The sequence below is a fragment of the Physeter macrocephalus genome, chromosome 4 (assembly GCF_002837175.3).
Source record: "Physeter macrocephalus isolate SW-GA chromosome 4, ASM283717v5, whole genome shotgun sequence".
Classification (NCBI taxonomy): Eukaryota; Metazoa; Chordata; class Mammalia; order Artiodactyla; family Physeteridae; genus Physeter; species Physeter macrocephalus.
In genome coordinates this window covers 1,521,278-1,541,207 of record NC_041217.1, presented here as the reverse complement: position 1 = coordinate 1,541,207, position 19,930 = coordinate 1,521,278, and the positions used below count along the sequence as shown (strand labels likewise).

General features: G+C 40.9%; 1 long non-coding RNA gene across 1 annotated transcript in view; it reads left to right on the top strand.

Annotated features, from left to right (window-relative positions):
* Nucleotides 1-19,930, top strand: part of LOC102983153 (uncharacterized) — a 43,382-nt gene that overhangs the window by 22,419 nt on the left and 1,033 nt on the right. Inside the window, exon 4 of the long non-coding RNA XR_003679292.1 lies at nucleotides 10,346-10,460. This is a non-coding gene — a long non-coding RNA (uncharacterized lncRNA). The remainder of the gene's footprint in view (nucleotides 1-10,345; nucleotides 10,461-19,930) is intronic.

Below are 19,930 nucleotides of genomic sequence, written 5' to 3'. Positions count from 1 at the left end.
AGAAGGGGGAAGCCCCGCAAGGCTGGCGCTTACAGCTCTCTATGTGAGCAACCAAAGAAAGACGCTGGATGAGACATCCCAGCCTCAGCTACGTTTTACTGCGGCCTAAGGACACGTATTTAAGATAACTTTTGGTAAGTTCTTAGACTTCTGTAACTTTTCCAATATTTGTTTACTTTTAATTCCCTGTTTCTCAATAACGTGGAGCAGTGAAAACCCTTCAAATGAAAAGGCTCGTGTCTGGCTTCAAAAATGGCAGGAGTAGCCCCCTTTGAGGCTAACCTTGGAGAATGGGATTTCTGGAAGAGAAACCACACTGTTCATAGCCAAGAAGGGGAGCCATCTGGGGAAATCCTGGGATCAGCAAGAAGAAATTTGGGACAGTGAGGGGCTCATGCTGGGGTTGGAAAAAGTGCTTCAAGTCTTCAGAAACGGGTGCTGGGTTCTGCTTTACAGAGTGCCTCACTCATGAGAGGGTTTAATGTATGGTTTTCTGATTTTGATGAGCATTTTGCTCCTAACTACTGCTCTTAAATTCAAATTATAGCTTTCCAGAGGATAAAAAAAAAGAGAAGAAATATGCTGAGGTTTGCACAGAGATCAAATAACCGTTCCTTTCTAAAACCATAGATTCCGCCGTTTGTTCCGTTTTTATGCCAGGTCTGACATTTCTCATGCTTGATGTCTACATATAAACATTCACATTGGAGAGTTTGAACAAAAATCATTTGGTTGGCTGGAGTTCTGTAAGGAGTCTATAAAATGTTCTTGGAATTTTAGTTCCAAGTATGTTTTTATATTTAGATGACTCACAAAAACTTTATTTGCACACTATCTACTTAGCATGAAAGATTATCTGACTGAACGTGAAAAAATAATCAATTTCAAATTTACGCAAGGGGAAGATTGCAGCGTACTGTCTCTCACGTTCCCTGTGCTTCCAACTCCAACTGCATTCCAACTCCTGCTGGGGCCACTCAGTAGGCAAGAGGGGTAGGAATCACAGACCTGTGTGATGACTTCTTCACTCTGGGCAGGACAGAGGTTGGGGGGCAGGGTAGGATAGAACTGATGTGAAGAACTAAAGACGGTGATGTCTAGTAGACAGACCCCCTGATTGTGCCATGTTAGTTGGCCTGCCAGCAGGTTGCTTTCTGCCCCTTGTACATGGGTATATTGTTGACCCCAAAGAGCTGGAGAAGAACCAAACTGAGGCCAGGAAAATTAAAGGAGATCAGGGAGCAAAAGGGTTTCCTTCCTGAGGACCTGTCTGCTGCTATGCCATCAGACAATCAGAGACCATTGTCCTTCCATCCTCCCTGGATCACTGATACTTAAGCTTCTCCCAGGAATTCCACAACCAGAAAGAGAAGGAGCAAATCAAGCTATCAGATTAAGTCCCTTAGGAAATAGAGCTGCTGGAAGAGACAGACAACAACTTGTAAGAAAAACAGTAAGAAAAAACTAATAAGAACACGAAGGAGATCTATGTGCAGCATAAAAGAGGCTCTCTAGATAAATCAAACCTTTATTTTCTGACTAAAATTTTAATAAAATGAAGGCCATTGCTGAGACTCAAATTAGAGGCCTGGAAAATTCAATGGAATAAAATCTCAAATGACAGAGCAAAAGTACAAAGAGATAGAAATTGCATAAACAAGCAAAAACATAAAGATAAGATATTTGGAAGATAGACCTTGGAGGATAGATTCTAGAAGGAGGGCAAGGAGCAGGTGGAGAAGAGATAAAAATAGAAGAAAATATTTTTGCATTGAAGAAAGACCAGAGTCTGCAACTTCAAACGGCTAAGTTCCAGGCATAATTAACAAGAACCATATCTAGGCATATATGAGTAAAATTTTTGAACTTCAACATAAAGATGAAATCTTATGAGTTTCCAGAGAAATAAATGAGCAAACTATAAAGAAAGAGAATCAGACAGGCATGTGATTTATCTTCAGTTCTGGAGGTTAAAAGACAGTGGAGCAAACCTTGCAAAGTACTAAGAGAAAAGGATTGAAATCCAAGAATTCTATACCCAGATGAATTATCACTTACCCATCAGTTTGAATGAAAGATACTTGTAAATATACAAGGATTCAGAGAATATATCATAGACAAACCACGATTTGAGGAAAAAACTTGAGAAAGTGAGCTAAAATAACAAATTAATCTGAACAGAGCTTATATTGTATTAATTATCCATGATAGATAACAAATTACCCCAGAACTTAGGGGCTTGAAGCAATACTAATCATCTCTCGCAGTTTTTGTGGATCAAGAGTGGCTTAGCTAGGAGGCTACAAAGATGAACTCACGGTGTGGGCCAGGGCTACAGTCACTTAAAGACTTAACCTGGGGCTGCAGAATCTGCACCCAAGATGGGTCACGCATACGACCAGCAAGTTGGACGGCTGTTGGCCAGAGGTCTTAGTTCCTCTGCACATGGGGAAATCAAGCAACATAATTCTAAAGAACCCATGGGTCAAAGAGAAAGTCTCAATGGAAATTTTTTAAACATATAAATGATGGAAAGTAAAAATACAACATATCAAAATATGTGTGATGCAGCTAAAGCAGTACTGAGACGGAAATTTATAGCATCAAACACTCACATTAGAAGCAAGTAAAGGTCTTAAACCAGTCATCTAAGTGCCTACCTCAAGAAACTAAAAGGAGAGAAACAAAATAAGGCCCCAGCAAGTAGAAGGAGACTTAAAAAAAAAAGAACAAAAATTAATGAAATTGGAAATAGAAAAACATAGAAAATCAATGAAAAGAAAGCTGGTTCTTAAAAAAAAAATCACTAAAATTGATCATCTCTAACAAGACTGACAAAAGTAGAGAGCTGACACAAAACAGAATATCAGGGATGCTACTCTAAATCCTTCAAGGAATCGCATGAACAGCTTTATGTTCATAAGTTTGACAACTTAAAAGAAATGGACAAATTTCTTAAAAACCACCAACTACCAAAATTCAATCAAGATGAAATAGAGAAACTAAATCATTCTACAGCCATTAAAAAACTGAATTTGTAATTTAAAATTCCCTAAAAGAAATCCAGTCCCAGATGTCTTCACTGGAGAGATCATCAAACATTTAAAGAAGAATTAATACCAGTTTTACATAGTCTTTTTGAGAAAATAGAAACGGAATATTTCCTGACTCATGTGTTAGGAGGCCAGTATTACTTTGATATAAAATCAGACAAGGACAGTAAAACAAAAGAAAACTGCAGACAAGTATCTCTCTTGAACTTAGATACAAAAATTCTGACAAAATATTAGCAAATTGATTCCAACATAGTATTTTAAAAAAATTATCCACCATGACCAAGTGGGATTTACTCTGGGTATGTAAGGCTGGTTCAACATTTGAAAATCCATCAATGTAATCACTATATCAACAGACTAAAGAAGAAAAATCATAGGATCATAATGATCATATCAATTAACAAAGAAAAGGCATTTGACAAAATCCAACACCCATTCATGATTTAAAAAAAAAAAACCTCTCGGCAAGATAGGAATACAGAGGAATTACCTCATCTTCACAAAGAATCTACAAAATCCTATGGCTAAAATGTCACTTAATGGTGAAAGACCAAATGCTTTCTCCTTAATATTGGGAACAAGACAAGGATGTCCCCTTTTATTACTATTTTATTATTCAACGTAGTACTGGAAAGTCTAGTCGCTGCTCTAGGGCAAGAGTAAAATAAAAAGCATATCATCTGGAATGGAAGAAATAAAATTATCCCTATTTGCAGATAACACAATTGTGTACATAGAAAATCCCAAGGAATCTGCAACAAACAAACAAACCCTAGAACTGAGTTCAGCAGGATCATAGGATAAGAGATCAACACACAAAACCCAGGGTATCTCCACATACTAACAGTGAACATGTGGAAAAGAAATTTAAAACACAATACCATTTACAATCACCCCAAAGAAAATGAAATACTTAGGTATATATTTAACAAAACATGTAGATGATCTGTACACTGAAAATTGTAAAATGTTGATGAAATAAAAGAAGACCTAAATAAGTAAAGTGACATTCTGTGTTTGCAGACTGGGAGACCAAACAGTAAAGATGTCAATTCTCCCCAAATCAACCTGTAGCTTCAATGCAGTTCCTATCAAAATCCCAGCAAAGGGCTTTCCTGGTGGCGCAATGGTTGAGAGTCCGCCTGCCGATGCGGGGGACACGGGTTTGTGCCCCGGTCCGGGAGTCTCCCACATGCCGCGGAGCGGCTGGGCCCGTGAGCCATGGCCGCTGAGCCTGTGCGTCCGGAGCCTGTGCTCCGCAATGGGAGAGGCCACAACAGAGGGAGCGGCCATGGCTCACGGGCCCAGCCGCTCCGCGGCATGTGGGACCCTCCCGGACCGGGGCACGAACCCGTGTCCCCCGCATCGGCAGGCGGACTCCTAACCACTGCGCCACCAGGGAAGCCCCCAGCAAAGATTTTTTAGACATAGACAAACTTATTCTAAAATTTATATGGAACAGGTCCTAGAATAGCTAAACTATCTTGACAAAGAAGAATAAAAGGGGAGGAATCACTCTACCTGATAGTAAGGCTTGTAATCTAGCTACAGTGACTAAGAGAGTGTGGATTTGGAAAAGGGAAAGACACATAGTTCAGTGGTTTAGAATAAAGAACTCAGAAATAGGGGACTTCCCTGGTGGTCCAGTGGTAAAGAATCCACCTTACAATGCAGGGGACATGGGTTCGATCCCTTGTCAGGGAACTAAGATCCCACATGCCGCGGGGCAGCTAAGCCCGCGTGCCACAACTACTGAGCTCGTGCACCCCAACTAGAGCCCGTGTGCCGCAAACTACAGAGCCCACCCGCTCTGGAACCGGCGCACCACAACTAGAGAAGAGAAAACCTGCATGCCACAACTAGAGAGAAGCCTGTGTGCCACAACAAAAGATCCTGCATGCCTCAATGAAGATCCCGCATGTGGTCATTCATAAGTGAAAAAGATTTGAAGCAAAGTGCACATCCACTGAGAGAGGAATGGCTGAATATGTTACATTCATTCACACTGTGAAATATTATGCAGCCATGAAGAAGAATGCATTGGCATTCTGCCAGTCGACATAAAGGGATTTGGATGAGACATTATTGCAAGACGAAACTAAGGTATGAGAGCAGAGTATATAATATCTCATTTTTGCAAAGCAAATAATGGTTTAAAATCTACATATCTAGGTATAGTTATATGCCTGGAGAAAAACACAGAAAAATATGCATCATCTTGTTTGCACAAATTCCCTGGAGGAGAAGGGGGTGGTCAGAGGAATAGGGGAGCAGGAGAGAGAGAAGGAGAGGATGCAGATAAATAAATAATATGGAAAGACTAAGCAAAGTGAACGTACTCTAGTATACACAGAATAAACTCTTCTATGTAAAATAGCATGTGTGAGGGATATTATGTATGAAGAAATTAGAAAACATTTTTATAGACATAGATCTACTAACTTGCAGAGAAATCTATGATAAACTGTCAGATTAAAAAAAAGTAAGTCGGGCTGCGCGGGCTGAGGGTACTTAAAGTTGGGATTCAGTACTGAATCTTGGAAAATCTGGAACTGTATAAAGTATGATAACAGATAAACCCCCAGCATATCTGAATATATATTTGTATACGTGTTAACAAAATACTGACGTTGGTCATCTCAGGGTAGCTGCAGTGAATGGATGGCATTGGGGCAGAGGTAGAAAAAGAGGGGACAATTAGCTTTTGTCTTTTATATATGTTCGTTCCAGGTTATTGCACTTGTTATTAGAAGCATGGACTACTGCTATAATGTTCAACACATTTTTAAAAATTAAAAAAACCTAAACCCCAAGTTTTCCCACATGACACCTCAGATGCATGCCATAATCTGCGTGGAGAGCACACATCAAAGAGGAATGTACTGAAAACTCATTTTGGAGATGGGATACAGGCGTTCGTGGCTGAAAACAGATTTACTTTAAGGAACATAACTTGGGAGATAAAATAATACCCACATTTAGGTGCATAGATATTCATTTAAGCTCAGCTTGGAAGAATATTAGATAGCAACTGCTCGAAAATAAAGCATCAGAACGATTCTTAATGCGAAGCAGGAAAGAGGAAGATGGACTCGTGTGGCTGGACGTAAGATACCGATGATGCAAAGAGACAAGACTGCAGTCTTTAGGGCCTGTGAGTGCGCGCTCGAGTTCAGTTCAGGCAGCCACAGCCCAACAAGCCAATGGTATCGTTTAGGACGCTTTGCAGAAGCTCACAGACAGACCACTAGAGTCCTAGGCAAAGTGTAATGAAGAAAATTTAAATGTGTTCCCTTTCCTCGTGTCTTCCTCCTCCTTGGTCTCCCAATTCCCATGTCACAGGATGTGGGAGGAGATTTTGTCTCAATATTTCAGTGAAAGCCTCAAGGCTTGGACAACGGGTGACAGTGCACCCATATTTAAGAAAGAGACTGGACACATCCCTGCAGGACTAAGAGGTGAGCAAACGGATCCATCGATAATCAATACCATCCCCCATTTCCAACCTTTATAACAGTAGAGATTCATCCGTGAGATTCTTGGTAGTAAGGGAACTCAAATGTGACTAGAAAGTCTTGTCATTTTGCTTCCCCTCCCACCTCCAAACCAAAAGAAGGGATCCCAGTTGACCCATTTATAGAGATTGGAGCTATCTACAAGAGGTGAGATTGGAATCTCACTTTCCAGCCGGATGTTTTGCTACTAATGTGGAAGCATAACAGCTGGGGGAGAAAATGTCCCCAGGAAATTGGGTCATACAGGATGAAGGTAGGGGCTAGTGTCTAACTCTCCCCTGGAAGGTTCATCGGGTGGGGTGGGGAGCCGAGCTGGCGTTGCCCGTGGTGTCAGGGCAGGAAGAAAGGCAGCAACGGGAACAGTCTGCTGTCCGCGGGGCATCGTCCAGTTCTGGAGCAGGGATGTGCAGTGTTTCCAGTGGGCAAAGCGGGTGCCATGGCGAGCAGCTGGGAAAGGATGGTCTTGGAAGAACCCCATCCAAGAGAACCATCTGCCTAGATCCCTACAGAGGGATACTGTGGGTGACCCACCAGGGGATGGAGGTGATAAAGGCCAGGAACAGTGCTGTAACGGGACATCCAGTGGCGCTTCCGAAGACCTCGCTCCGTGCTGTGCCAAAGAGCCAGCATTTGGATGCCCGCCACACATTAGGTGGCCAAACGAGAATTACAAACATCACCAGGTGTGAGAAACAGACTTTGCCACTTTCCCTCTAATCCCTACCTGCCCCTGTCTCCAACCCTAAAGAAGCCGAGAGCCGTAGTGGGGAGGCGATAGAGCAGGAACAGACCAGACGCCCACCCATTGCTGGCTCCCAAACCAGAGGTCTGGCCTGAGCTGAGGGCAAGAGAGGAGCTCTGACCATGTGGGGGATAGGCGTGTTTATTTATATTTAGTCAGAGCCCTAAGTTGGCCCTGAAAACTAGGGACCTTGCTCAAAAAGTCACTCAAGGGGTGAAGAAGAGAAATCCTATTTGGAGTATGTTTTCAGCAAGTGGTGGTAAGTAAAATCACTTCCTAATTGCATCCACCCAAGTTCAGCCCATTCGCTACCTATAAACTCGTATGTCCTTAGCTGGCATTCAAAGCCCTCTACCACCTGGCCCTTACGTGCTCTTCACGTTTCTTTCTTTTAAATTTAGTTATTTTGTTTGTTTATTTTTGGCTGCATTGGGTCTTCGTTGCTGCGCGCGGGCTTTCTCTAGTTGCGGTGAGTGCGGGCTACTTTTCCTTGCGGTGCATGGGCTTCTCATTGCAGAGCACGGGCTCTAGGCGCGCGGGCTTCAGTAGTTGTGCCGCATGGCTCAGTAGTTGTGGCTCACGGGCTCAGTTGCTCCGCCGCACATGGGATCTTCCCGGACCAGGGCTCGAACCCGTGTCCCTTGCATCGGCAGGCGGACTCCCAACCACTGTGCCACCAGGGAAGCCCCCAAGTTTATTTCTTAATGACTTATTCCCTCTATTCCAACTAACATTACGCGGAAGTCCCCCACCCATGCCATCTCCTGTTGTTATGCCTTCCTTACCTCCTTCTGCCTGTCTATGCTCCGGTGTTCTTCGAAGGCTTCCCTTCAAGCCACGCCTCCTCCACAAGGTCTAACCAACCAGCCCAGGTGCTTAAGAATCACCCCTTCTTCTGAGCTTCATCTGCTGATTGGCAATAAAATAAGAGGTTCCACCCCCATAAGTACCCTTAGTCCACACCACCCAAATTTCATTTGAAAAATGTGCTCACCGTACACCTAGCCTTATTACTTTACGTTGTCATCTAGTTTACGTTTATGACCCACACCTCATTAGAAACTCCTTGAGGGCAGTGTTCCCGTCATGATTATTTGTTTGTCTGTTTTGGTCTTTTGTCTCCAGACTTAGCCTGCAGTAGATGCTTGGGAGTGTTTGTTGGTGGTGTTGATGGTGCTGATAATTCAGTGCTTTCCCACCTCCTGGGAGTTTCCTGCTAGTCCTACTGCCCCTAAATTATCTTCTGGACCGCCCAGCTCTGAAACATCCCAACACAAACCAAAGCACGGGGATCAGTCATTTTACAACCACTTCCAAAAGGCCAGAATGACTAAACTGTATTTCTAATGAAGGCATTTCCCAACTGAAGGCATGCAGCGTTTCAACACAGAAGAGCCAGGAAATAGGAAAAAAGATAGCATGTCAGAACATGGGAGGCAGGGCTCCACCGCTCACTGCCTGTTTTGCTAGCGATCTGTGGGCCAGGACTCTACAAGGGCTTTGTGCCACTTTCTCTATTTCTGAGACAGGAACAACAGTATATTCTCCTCTAAGCAAATGAAATGATGTGAACTGATTTGCTCTGTAAATCTGATTATATATCATTAGCCTTTTGCAACATAATTTCTGGAGAGATACAGAAATGATCTGAAAGGATACCAGTTTCTCAAAGAAAGACTTTCGCTTTTTACCGTTGTCAATTTAAAAATCAAGATGTCAGTCCTTTAGACATAAAATAGCTGGGGGACTTCCCTGGTGGCGCAGTGGTTAAGAATCCACCTGCCAGTGCAAGGGACACGGGTTTGAGCCCTGGTCTGGGAAGATTCCCGCATGCCGCGGAGCAACTAAGCCCATGCGCCACAACTACTGAGCCTGCGAGCCACAACTACTGAAACCCGCACACCTAAAGCCCGTGCTCCGCAACAAGAGAAGCCACCACGGTGAGAAGCCCACGCACCGCGACGAAGAGTAGCCCCCGCTCGCTGCAACTAGAGAGAGCCCGCGTGCAGCAATGAAGACCCAACACAGCCATAAATAAATTAATTAATTAAATAAAGTAAAAAAATAAATAAATAAAATAAAATAGCTGGGCCATGAATCAGTCGTGATTCATTTCAAAGATTTAAATGATGTAAGGAGAGCCTTAAACCAAAGGCTCCTCATTCTCTAAAGGTTGAAACTTGTACCTAACTCCTGTTTTCCAATTCTTTCTCTGTTAGTCACCAGGAGTCTTCTGTGCCCTATGACGGCACAGGGCAGGTTAAGTACAAAATCAGCATTTGCTCCCAATGAAGCAAGTAGCCATGCTTTGTCTGGAGAAGCTGCCAAATGAAAGATGATGAGATTATCTGGTGAGCTTTAATTGCCGAGTTAATTGTCTGGCTAATTCAGGAAAACAAGTCCAGAAATGGAATTGTCTAGATTATCTGTCATCACCTGGATCTGAATTTGCCTATTCCACGGATAAGTCAGCCAAACCTTCATTTTCCCCTCACTTGTTTAAAACTAATTTGGAGTGTTTAAAGCAACATGTCCGACACGTGATCTTTGTCCCTGGTGGTGGAAAGCCCGGGCTCTGACCTCAGCTAGTATCTCAGGAGGGACAGTTAAGAGTGAGCAGTCGTGCCTGGGATGCAGGCAAAGAGCAACGGGGGCCAGAGCCCGGGGACTGATGAAGGGGTCCCGGGAAGAAGGGACGGAGAGCAAGGCAGGATCAATACACGTGTGATGACAAGTATTTAATTTTTCCAATGAAAGATTTCTTTGTAAAATTGGAGCATGTCTTATATTTCCAAATATGGTGGTTTGGAAAAAGAAACCATCACATCCCACAGACTTGCATTTAATCTCATGAAACTCCAGCGATAAACCAACTCGAAAATTAATAGTTTCCTTCCTGAGTTTGGTGAATGAAAATAAGAATTCTAAACTTTTTAGATAATTGTTGAAAAAATCACCTTTACTCCTGAGCCTTGAGCCTAGTTGTTAGATATGACTACCTGAAATTAGAGAGCCCTTTCATACATTTTCAGGTCTACGTTGTGATTATACTTGAGAGCGAATGGGGGCCAGTGTTTCACTATGAACACAGGGAGAGAGGTCCGCAGAGACAAACGTGATGAACACAGGAGGCCACAGAGTCCCCAGGTAAGAATGCAGAGGCTTAGTTTTCTAATAAAGTTTTCTTGTTTAGTTGTCTAATTCTTCACACTGCCCCATTCTTGAGGTTCCTTGTGATAACCTAATTACTTATAATAAACCCTTTATATAGTATATTTTCAAGATGGCTTGAGTAGATTTCTATTGCGCAAAACCAAAACAGTTCTGATTAAGAAACCCTGCCATGTCATTGTAGCTGAGTATTTAGAAGTTGATTTCACCCAAGCACCACTTAAAGGACTTATGACAGTTTTTATTGCTAGTGTAGATGTCCGTCGGCTCTTTCAAGGTTTTTGGTAGGCAAAGTTGCACCTAAATGCAAGTACTGGAAATTGATTATTGAAAAAATGATTATCATTTCAAGTATCTTGTTTAAAACACTTTCTATAAAATATTTAAAGCAATATGTTATTGATTTGTCATCAAAATTTCCCTCTCTGAATATTGACTAAGAGTAGTAATTCCAAGACTTCCCTGATGGCGCAGTGGTTAAGAATCCGCCTGCCAATGCAGGGGACACGGGTTTGAGCCCTGGTCCAGGAAGATCCCACATGCCGTGTGCGGAACAACTAAGCCCGCGAGCCACAACTACTGAAGGCCTTGCTCTGCAACAAAGAGAAGCCACCGCAATGAGAAGCCTGCACACCACAGTGAAGAGTAGTCCCTGCTCTCCACAACTAGAGAAAGACCGCGTGCAGCAACGAAGACCCAACGCAGCCCAAAATAAACAAATAAATAAATAAACTTATTTTTTAAAAAAGAGTAGTAATTCTAAATTTCCTTTAAGAGACACTTTAGAATTTAGGCAAAACAATTATAATTGATATTTAATTTTAAGGAATGAGTTACAGAATGCATTAAGATGATCTCCTCATCTACTTTGCTGTATATTATAGATGTTATGCAAGATGAAACCCTTCTTGGCTAACATTAGAGTAATAACAGAATGATTAACGCTTCATATGATAGTTGACTTAGCACGTGTTCAGATTTTCATACCAAATTTATTAGGAGATATTTGACTAAATGTTTCTGATAAATTCTCTAAATTTAAATAAATATAACAATAACCTTACATCATTTACCTTACCTCTCACTGCTTATACTGGAGTTTTTCTCAAGCCTTTTGTATGGCTGTATTTGGAGGTGGGGTCTTTAAGGAAGAAGTAAGGTTAAATGAGGTCATAAGGGTGGGGCCCTGATCTGATAGAATTAGCGTTCTTATAAGAAGAGACATCAGGGAGCTTGGCATGTGTGTGAGTGTGTGTGTGTGTATGTGTGTGTGTGCGCACGTGTGTGCACATGTGCACACCAAGGAAAGGCCTTGTGAAGACAGCGAGAAAACATCTGTCTGCAAGCCAGGAAGAGAGCTCTCACCACAAACTGAGTCTTCTGGAGCCTTGATCATGGACTTTCAGCCTCCAGAACTAGGAGAAAATTAATTTCTGTTGTTTATGCCACCCAGTCTATGGTGTTTGTCCTGGCAGCCTGAGCAGACTAATATATACCACTAGGTACCTGTGATGGAAAATTAAAGTGCTGTTTGTTGAGGAAACTTAGAGGCTGAGAACAACAGAGGGCACACGATCTTTCCATCTCTCATTATCCCCCAGAGAAATGTGCTCAAGTGGGGACTTTGTGATGTGTCACAGGATCCAAAAAGAGGCCCCCCCTTTATTGTTCTACATATTTCTAAGGATGTTGGAAGGAGAGGCAAGGAACATCTATTTTACAGCAAAACAGTGGGACCTTCTTGGAAGAAATGGACGTATTAGGAAGAGGAAGCTGGCACTACTAGGACGTGGTATCAGCCTGTCCTTCCATCGAGTTAATCTGCTGAGCTACTTCCTCCTTAAGCTACCGAATGTAGGAGGGAATGAGCCTCAAGGACGACCTGTTTGTCTCTCTTCAATAAGCAGGAAACTTAAAATGTAAGGACACCAAAAGGGTGAAAAGGTAAGATGGGAAAAGCTATGTTAGGTAAATTCTAACAAAAGAAAGCTCCATGATTAAGCCAAAAAGCATTATCAGGGACTAAGAGGGTAACTATCCAAAGAAAAGAGGAAACAATTTTCCAGAAAAATATAATAACTCTAAACTTGCAGGCACCTAATAACATAGCTTCAGAGTATACAAAGCCAAAATTGTCCAAAGTACAAGGAGAAACTGAAACATGAACAAGCATATTGTTGAGGTATGAATATTCCTCTCTCAGTAATTGATATGGAAAGCAGACAAAAATGGGAAAAGATACGGATGTTTGAAAAACACATGTGTCAACCTTAATCAAATGCACATATAAAGAACCTTGCAACAAATAATTAGATAAAATCCAATCTGTCCAAGCATGCATGGAACATATATAAAATACATCACACAGGAGCACAATAAAAATCCTAACACATATCAAATAATATCATACATAGGATGTGCTCTCTGAACATAATGCTTTGAAATTTTTCTTAATAAAAACACAAATAATTATCATGTCAAGAAAGAAGTAATATAAACTAGACAATTCTTATAACTGAAAAATAATATGCATCAACATTTGTGGGTCAAAGACTAAGGAGTTCTTAGAAATTTATGGCCTTAAATAGTCACATTAAAAAAGGAAAAAAGTAAAGATTAGTGAGCTAGAATCAACTTTAGAAGTAATAAAGAGAACAGCACTGTAAACCCAAAGAAAACAGAATGAAGGAAATAAAGGTAAGAGCAGACATTAACAAGATAGGAAACAAAGGGAGACTAGATCAATAAAAACAAAAGTTAGTTTTTATTTTATTTACATATTTTTTGGGCTGCGCTGCATGGCTTGTGGGGTCTTTGTTTCCTGACCAGGAATCAAACCCGGGCCCTGGCAGTGAAAGTGCCAAGTCCTAACTACAGGACCACCAGGAATTCCCCAAAAGTTACTTTTTAAAACTATTCATGAGATAGACATGCTTCTGGCAAGACTAATCAGAAAATAAGAGAAAAACACAAGAAATATTGGGAATGAGAAAAGGGAAATAGTAATGAGAAAATGCTATGAGCACGTCTATGTAAAAAATTTGAAAATATAAATGAAAGGGAAAATTTTCCTAGAAAAAAATGTAACTGATCAAAACTGACTCAAGAGAAGTAGGAAGCCTGAATAGACTTTTAACCTTTAAATACATTAATTCAAAGGTTAAAATCCTTCCTACAAAAACACTGTCAGGCCTGGACAGTTTCACAGGAAAGTTCAGTCAAACTGCCAACAAGGAGATAATCCTATTTTACAGAATCAATTTCAGTTCCTAGAAAAAGAATGTGTACCGACAAAATTTATGAAGCTAGTGTAATCTTTATGTTGTGGAAAGAATATGAAGGAAACTTAGAGATAATCTCAATTATGAGCATAAGTGCAAAAATATATGAATGTAGCCCACACCACAAGTCATAATATTCACTTTTGATTAAAACAAAACAAAAAGCTTTTTGAATAAAAAGGAACTTCCTTAATCTGGTAAAGGTTATCTACCAAAACCCTATGCAAACATGGTACTTAGTTGTGAATTGTTAGAAGCATGACTTTTAAAGTCAAGAACAAATCAAAGGTACCTGTTATCACAACTTACATTCATCATTGTATTAGAAGTTTAAGCCTCAGCCATAAGAGATGAAAAAAGAAAAGTGCAAAAGTTGGAAAAAAAGAAACTATAATAATTCCCAAATGACCAATTATCACAGTTACCGTAGAAAATCCAGAGAATCAATAAATTACTAGAACTAAAAATAGAGTTTTAGAAAACCAAATTGCATTTCTACATATCATCAATATAATAGTACCCAAACCCATAAGATTCTTAGGAGTAAATCTAACAAAACATATTGGGAACCTGTAAAAAAAAAATCTGAGACTAATCAAAATAAATAAAAGACATAAATGTAGAGCTATATCTTGTTTATTGGAAGATTCAATACTGTAAAAATGTCCATTCTCTTCCAGTGAATCTCTGAACTCACAGTATTTCCAACCAAAATCTCTACAGGGTTTTTGCAAATGAATTCTAAAATTTATATGAAGAGATGCTTTCAGAGAAAAAAAACAAGGTAAAAGAATTTTCCCTGCCATGTAAGAAAGCTTATTATAAGTTATGACTGTGGCTATTGTGATTAATATTGGTTCAGTGATGGGAAAATAGATGAAAAACACCAAAAAAAATTTGCTAAATGAAACCATTTCTACATGGAAACTGCATATGACATTACAAATTTGCGGGGAAAGGGCAAACGCTTCAATAATTGATGGTGGCAAAACTGATCAATCATGTGGGAAAAAATAAAATAACATATCTATCGCACACAATGCACAAAGGAAAAATCTAAATAAAGACAACTCAAAAGCAAAATGGGTAAAGGATGAAAATAGGCAAGTCACAGAAGAAATTCAATTAACATGAAACAAAAATGATCCAACTCACTTGCAATCAGAGAAATGCAAATTCTAACGAAAATGATCTTGCATTTCCATACATTGGATCAGAAAAAATGTAAACATCTGATGATGTCAAGAGCTGGTACGGATGTGGACCAGGAGAAACGCACACACTTTTTTACAACCGAGGAGACATCTTTTTTTTTTTTAATTAATTAATTTATTTATTTATTTTTGGCTGCATTGGGTCTGTTGCTGCATGCAGCCTTTTCTCTAGTTGCGGCGAACGGGGGTTACTCTTCGTTGTGGTGCGTGGGCTTCTCATTGCGGTGGCTTCTCTTGTTGCAGAGCACGGGCTCTAGGCACACGGGATTCAGTAGTCATGGCACACAGGCTCAGTAGCTGTGGCTCATGGGCTCTAGAGTGCAGGCTCAGTAGTTGTGACACATGGGCTTAGTTGCTCTGCGGCATGTGGGATCTTCCTGGACCAGGGCTCGAACCCGTGTCCCCTGCATTGGCAAGCAGATTCCTAACCACTGCACCCGCCACCAGGGAAGTCCCCTGGAGCTCACACACTTTTGAGAGCCATTGAAAAATACATATTTAGGTTGAAAAGGTGCATCTTTGTAACCCCCAGCAACTCTCACACACGTGCCCAAGAAAACAGGTACAAGGATATTTACTGTAACACTGTTTGCAATAGCAAGTAATTAGAAAACCACCTAAATATCCACTAATAGTAAAGTGGATCAATAAACCGTAGTATATTCATATAAAAGGATGCTATACAACAATCAAAATGAGAGAACTTGAGTTAAGTGGGTCAACATGGGTAAATGTTAACATTGAAAGATGGTCTGATATCATTAATATAAAATTTAAAAGCATATGTCAGTAACGTGTTTTATTTGTTACACATTCATATGTAATAAAATTATAAAAAGAAGTAAGGGAAAAAACGTTCAGTGCATAAGGTATACATGGGAAGCAGAGGGTGAGGAAGGAGATGGGGAAAACATATAGAAGGTTTTAACTGTACCTGTAACATTTTATTTTTAAAAACTTGGAGCAAATATAGCAAAATATTCAGATTTGACAAAGATCAATGGTCAGTACTTTATGCTATTTTCTGTAACTTTCTGTAATGTTCTTGAAATATTCTAAGTAAGTTTCCTGAAATATTTTATTTTATTTTATTTTTTTGTGTGTGTGTGGTATGCGGGCCTCTCACTGTTGTGGCCTCTCCCGTTGCGGAGCACAGGCTCCGGACGCGCAGGCTCAGCGGCCACGGCGCACGGGCCCAGCCGCTGCGCGGCATGTGGGATCTTCCCGGACCGGGGCACGAACCTGCGTCCCCTGCATCGGCAGGCGGACTCTCAACCACTGCGCCACCAGGGAAGCCCCTGAAACATTTTAAAACAAAGCAAAACCAGTCCTGCCTGATTTATACCTTCAAATAGTTGCAGTAGTTGCTGAATACAAGTCCTATTATTCTAACATTTTGAACTTGAGTAGGAATGTCTTATGATACATTGATTTAATGCTAACATTTTCTACTTATAACACAGAAAATGAATAAATCATTTAAAATCAAGCAGTGTTTTCCAAAATTACTTTACTAGGGTGAAAGAGTGAAGATGCAGTCGTATTTAATAAAATTGGGAGAATGATGAAGGAAAAAGTGAACCAGGCTTTGCGGGGAACCTAGGGAGAGAGAGGAATACAGCTGAGCAACCAGGAGGAGAAGGGAACCAGAGGAAAGGAAAATAACTTTTAAAGACGCAGGCCCAAGACCAAAAATAAAGGGAGCAAATTGAAAATAATACGAGTGGGTAATTTTTTTTTAAAGTTCAGAACCTTAAAATTTTTTTTATTTTTTCAATTTTAATATTTTTTATTGAAGTATAGTTGATTTACAATGTTGTGTTAATTTCTGCTGTATAGCACAGTGATTCGGTTATATGTACATATACTTTTTAAAAAAATATTCTTGTCCATTGTGGTTTATCATAGGATATTGAATATAGTTTCCTGTGCTCTACAGTAGGACCTTGTTATTATCAATTCTGTATGTAATAGTTTGCATCTGCTAATCCCAAACTCCCACTCCATCCCTCCCCAATCCCCTCCCACTTGGTAACCACAAGTCTGTTCTCTATGTCTGTGAGTCAGCTTCTGCTGTGTAGATAAGTTCATCTGTGTCCTATTTTAAATTCCACATGGAAGTGATATCATATAATATTTGTCTCTCTCTCTGATTTACTTCACTTAGTATGATCATCTCTAGGTCCATCCATGTTGCTGCAAATGGCATCATTTCATTCTTTTTTGTGGCTGAGTAGTATTCCACTGTATATATGTATAGAGTGGGTAATTATTTACGTAATGATAGAAGCTATTTTAAAAGGCAGACTTAGATGCCAAATGTGATTTAATTTAACTTAGGCCATCCCTAACGCCTTCTTCAACACCCTACTTCGAAATGGGAAAACTGAGTCCCAGGGAGGTAAGTCACCCTGTGGTCAAGTGCAGAGCTGGAAGAACTCATGGCCCTGAGGGCACCTGGATGCAGTGATTCTTTCTCTTCACAGCACCACCTCATGCACCTGGGTCTCCACCTGCCACGAAGGGGTGCTGGGTGAGGGTGGGGTGCGAGGGCAGTTTAAGGGACACACCCGGGCTGAGAAAAACCCAAAAATGGCAGTAGAGGGACATAGTGAGTTAAACTTCTACACCTGTGTAGTCTCCTCCTCGTATTTTTAAGGCTTCCTTAAAAAGGCTAATTGGGCATGCTTCTTCTGTTTTAGGTATTTAAATTGACACATGATATAGGGAATTAAAAATGGACAGCTGAGAATAAAACATGTTGAGAACTGTTACATTAATCCATTCTTATACTATTTTTATTTCTGCTTTTCCGGGAAGACATTCTCTGTAACTCATTCCTTGAAATCCAGTAAAGTATCAAAAAGGAATCTTCTCTAATTAGGCCCTAAAATAAAAGTACAACCTGCAGAGGAGAAGCTGGCCTCTGCACACCTCCAAGATGATTGCAATGATTGCCTTTTTTTAATTTTAATTTTTTTTTAAGATTAGCTTTTTTTTTTTTTTTGTAGCACACGGGCCTCTCACTGTTGTGGCCTCTCTTGTTGCAGAGCACAGGCTCCGGACGCGCAGGCTCAGCGGCCATGGCTCACGGGCCCAGCCGCTCCGCGGCTTGTGGAATCCTCCCGGACCGGGGCGCGAACCCGCGTCCCCTGCATCGGCAGGCGGACTCTCAACCACTGCGCCACCAGGGAAGCCCATGATTGCCTTTTTTAAAAAAAGTGACATATCAAATTTAAACAGTAAACTGTGGGTTTTGATGATTGTTTGGCATTGATGGTTAGGAAGTGGTTATGTGCTTTAAGACAGAATGTAAAGTTAAAGGAAAAAAGCAAACAAAAACCAAATTGGGAGCATGATACACTCTAGCTTGTAGTGTCTTAGTTTTGCTGAATGGTAAAAGCTCATTATTAGCTAATGAAATAATACGTGTGCCAAAATAATATTTGGTCTATCAGAAGTGCAGTGCATTGGCAGATGCCAGGCACACTTCAGTGTGTTTCTTTGCATGCCTTTGAGTTTTCCAGGCAAACCCCACTAACAGCTCCAGCAGCCTCATGTTTAGCTAGTGACAGACTGGAGCGTGCAGTGGCCTGGAGACTCCTGAATGCTTCTTTGTTCCAGGGGCTCTGCTGCCCTGAGGGCTCCGTCCTGCCCAGCACTTGCCATTCAGACCTCCCTTTGCAGAGATGTATAACTTGGCTGGAACACTTTATTCGTCATACAACTTTGCTTCAAGGGATTGTTGTGGTGGTAGGTTGTTTCTTTTGTTTTGTTTTTTTTACAAATTCTGAAAACACACACACCAGGTAAAGCAAACCGAACATGTTATGTAGAGCCTGACTTTCTCCCTTCATTAGTTATGTCCTCACTTTTTATTGTAAGAAGTTTTGGGAAAGGATGCAATTAGGAAAGTGTGTGTTTCGATAAGACCTTTGATCAAAACCCAATCATGCTCTTGGCAAGCATCTTTTACATAACGTAGTTTTAGTTCCATTTGGGATTTAGAAAGAGCTAAGATAGTTGCCTGGAAAAAGTGGTAATTTGTTTTCTTTTAGAGAATTTCCTCTGCAGAAAAGTACCTGGGGTCCTCCTGAATCAGTTAAAAAAAACACCTTGTAGTAAAGACCATGTAATGTTGTTCTAAACTACAATAATTAATAGATTTTTTTAAAAAGAATATGACAAAACCATTTTTATTAACTTTCATGAACCTGTGAGAAGCCCCTGAAGTGTCACAGAGCTCAAGGGTTGGACAAGCCCTCTGAGGCCACTCAGTCTGTCTTTCCACCAGGCTAGACTGTCCCCTTCATTGTTTTATTCAGCATTGTTCTCTAGTCCCCTTGGAATGTCTAAAGCAACACAACATAGTCCTTGGAATTACAATTGTTATTCCAGCATTTCATCAACTGAAGCAGTGCTGAGTGGTTTTTCTAAATTGAATGAGGCTTCTAATCTTCGTTAAGAGATTTAAAATTAAGGCAATGACCCTCTTTTCTTATGTTGGAATTCTGTTTGGGCCTGGACGTTAGGGTGGTATGCAACTTATAGATTAGCACAGTTCAAACATTTACTGTATTTGGTCATTATGTTTCAGAAGAGATAGTTCTGTGTGGAATCATACTATAATGTGGTCCTGCTACAACACATCATTATTTGGAGGTTTTATTGCTTTCTTACACACAGTTATTCTGTAAAATGACATACTATCCTTTTGGACGTTTAGTTGGAAGTGTCTGGTGGAAAACAGTTTATTGAAGGAAAGAACTTACCTCAAGACACAAAACATGGGCTTCCCTGGTGGCGCAGGGGTTGAGAGTCCGCCTGCCGATGCAGGGGACGCGGGTTCGTGCCTCGGTCCGGGAAGATCCCACATGCCGCGGAGCGGCTGGGCCCGTGAGCCATGGCCGCTGAGCCTGCGCGTCTGGAGCCTGTGCTCCGCAACGGGAGA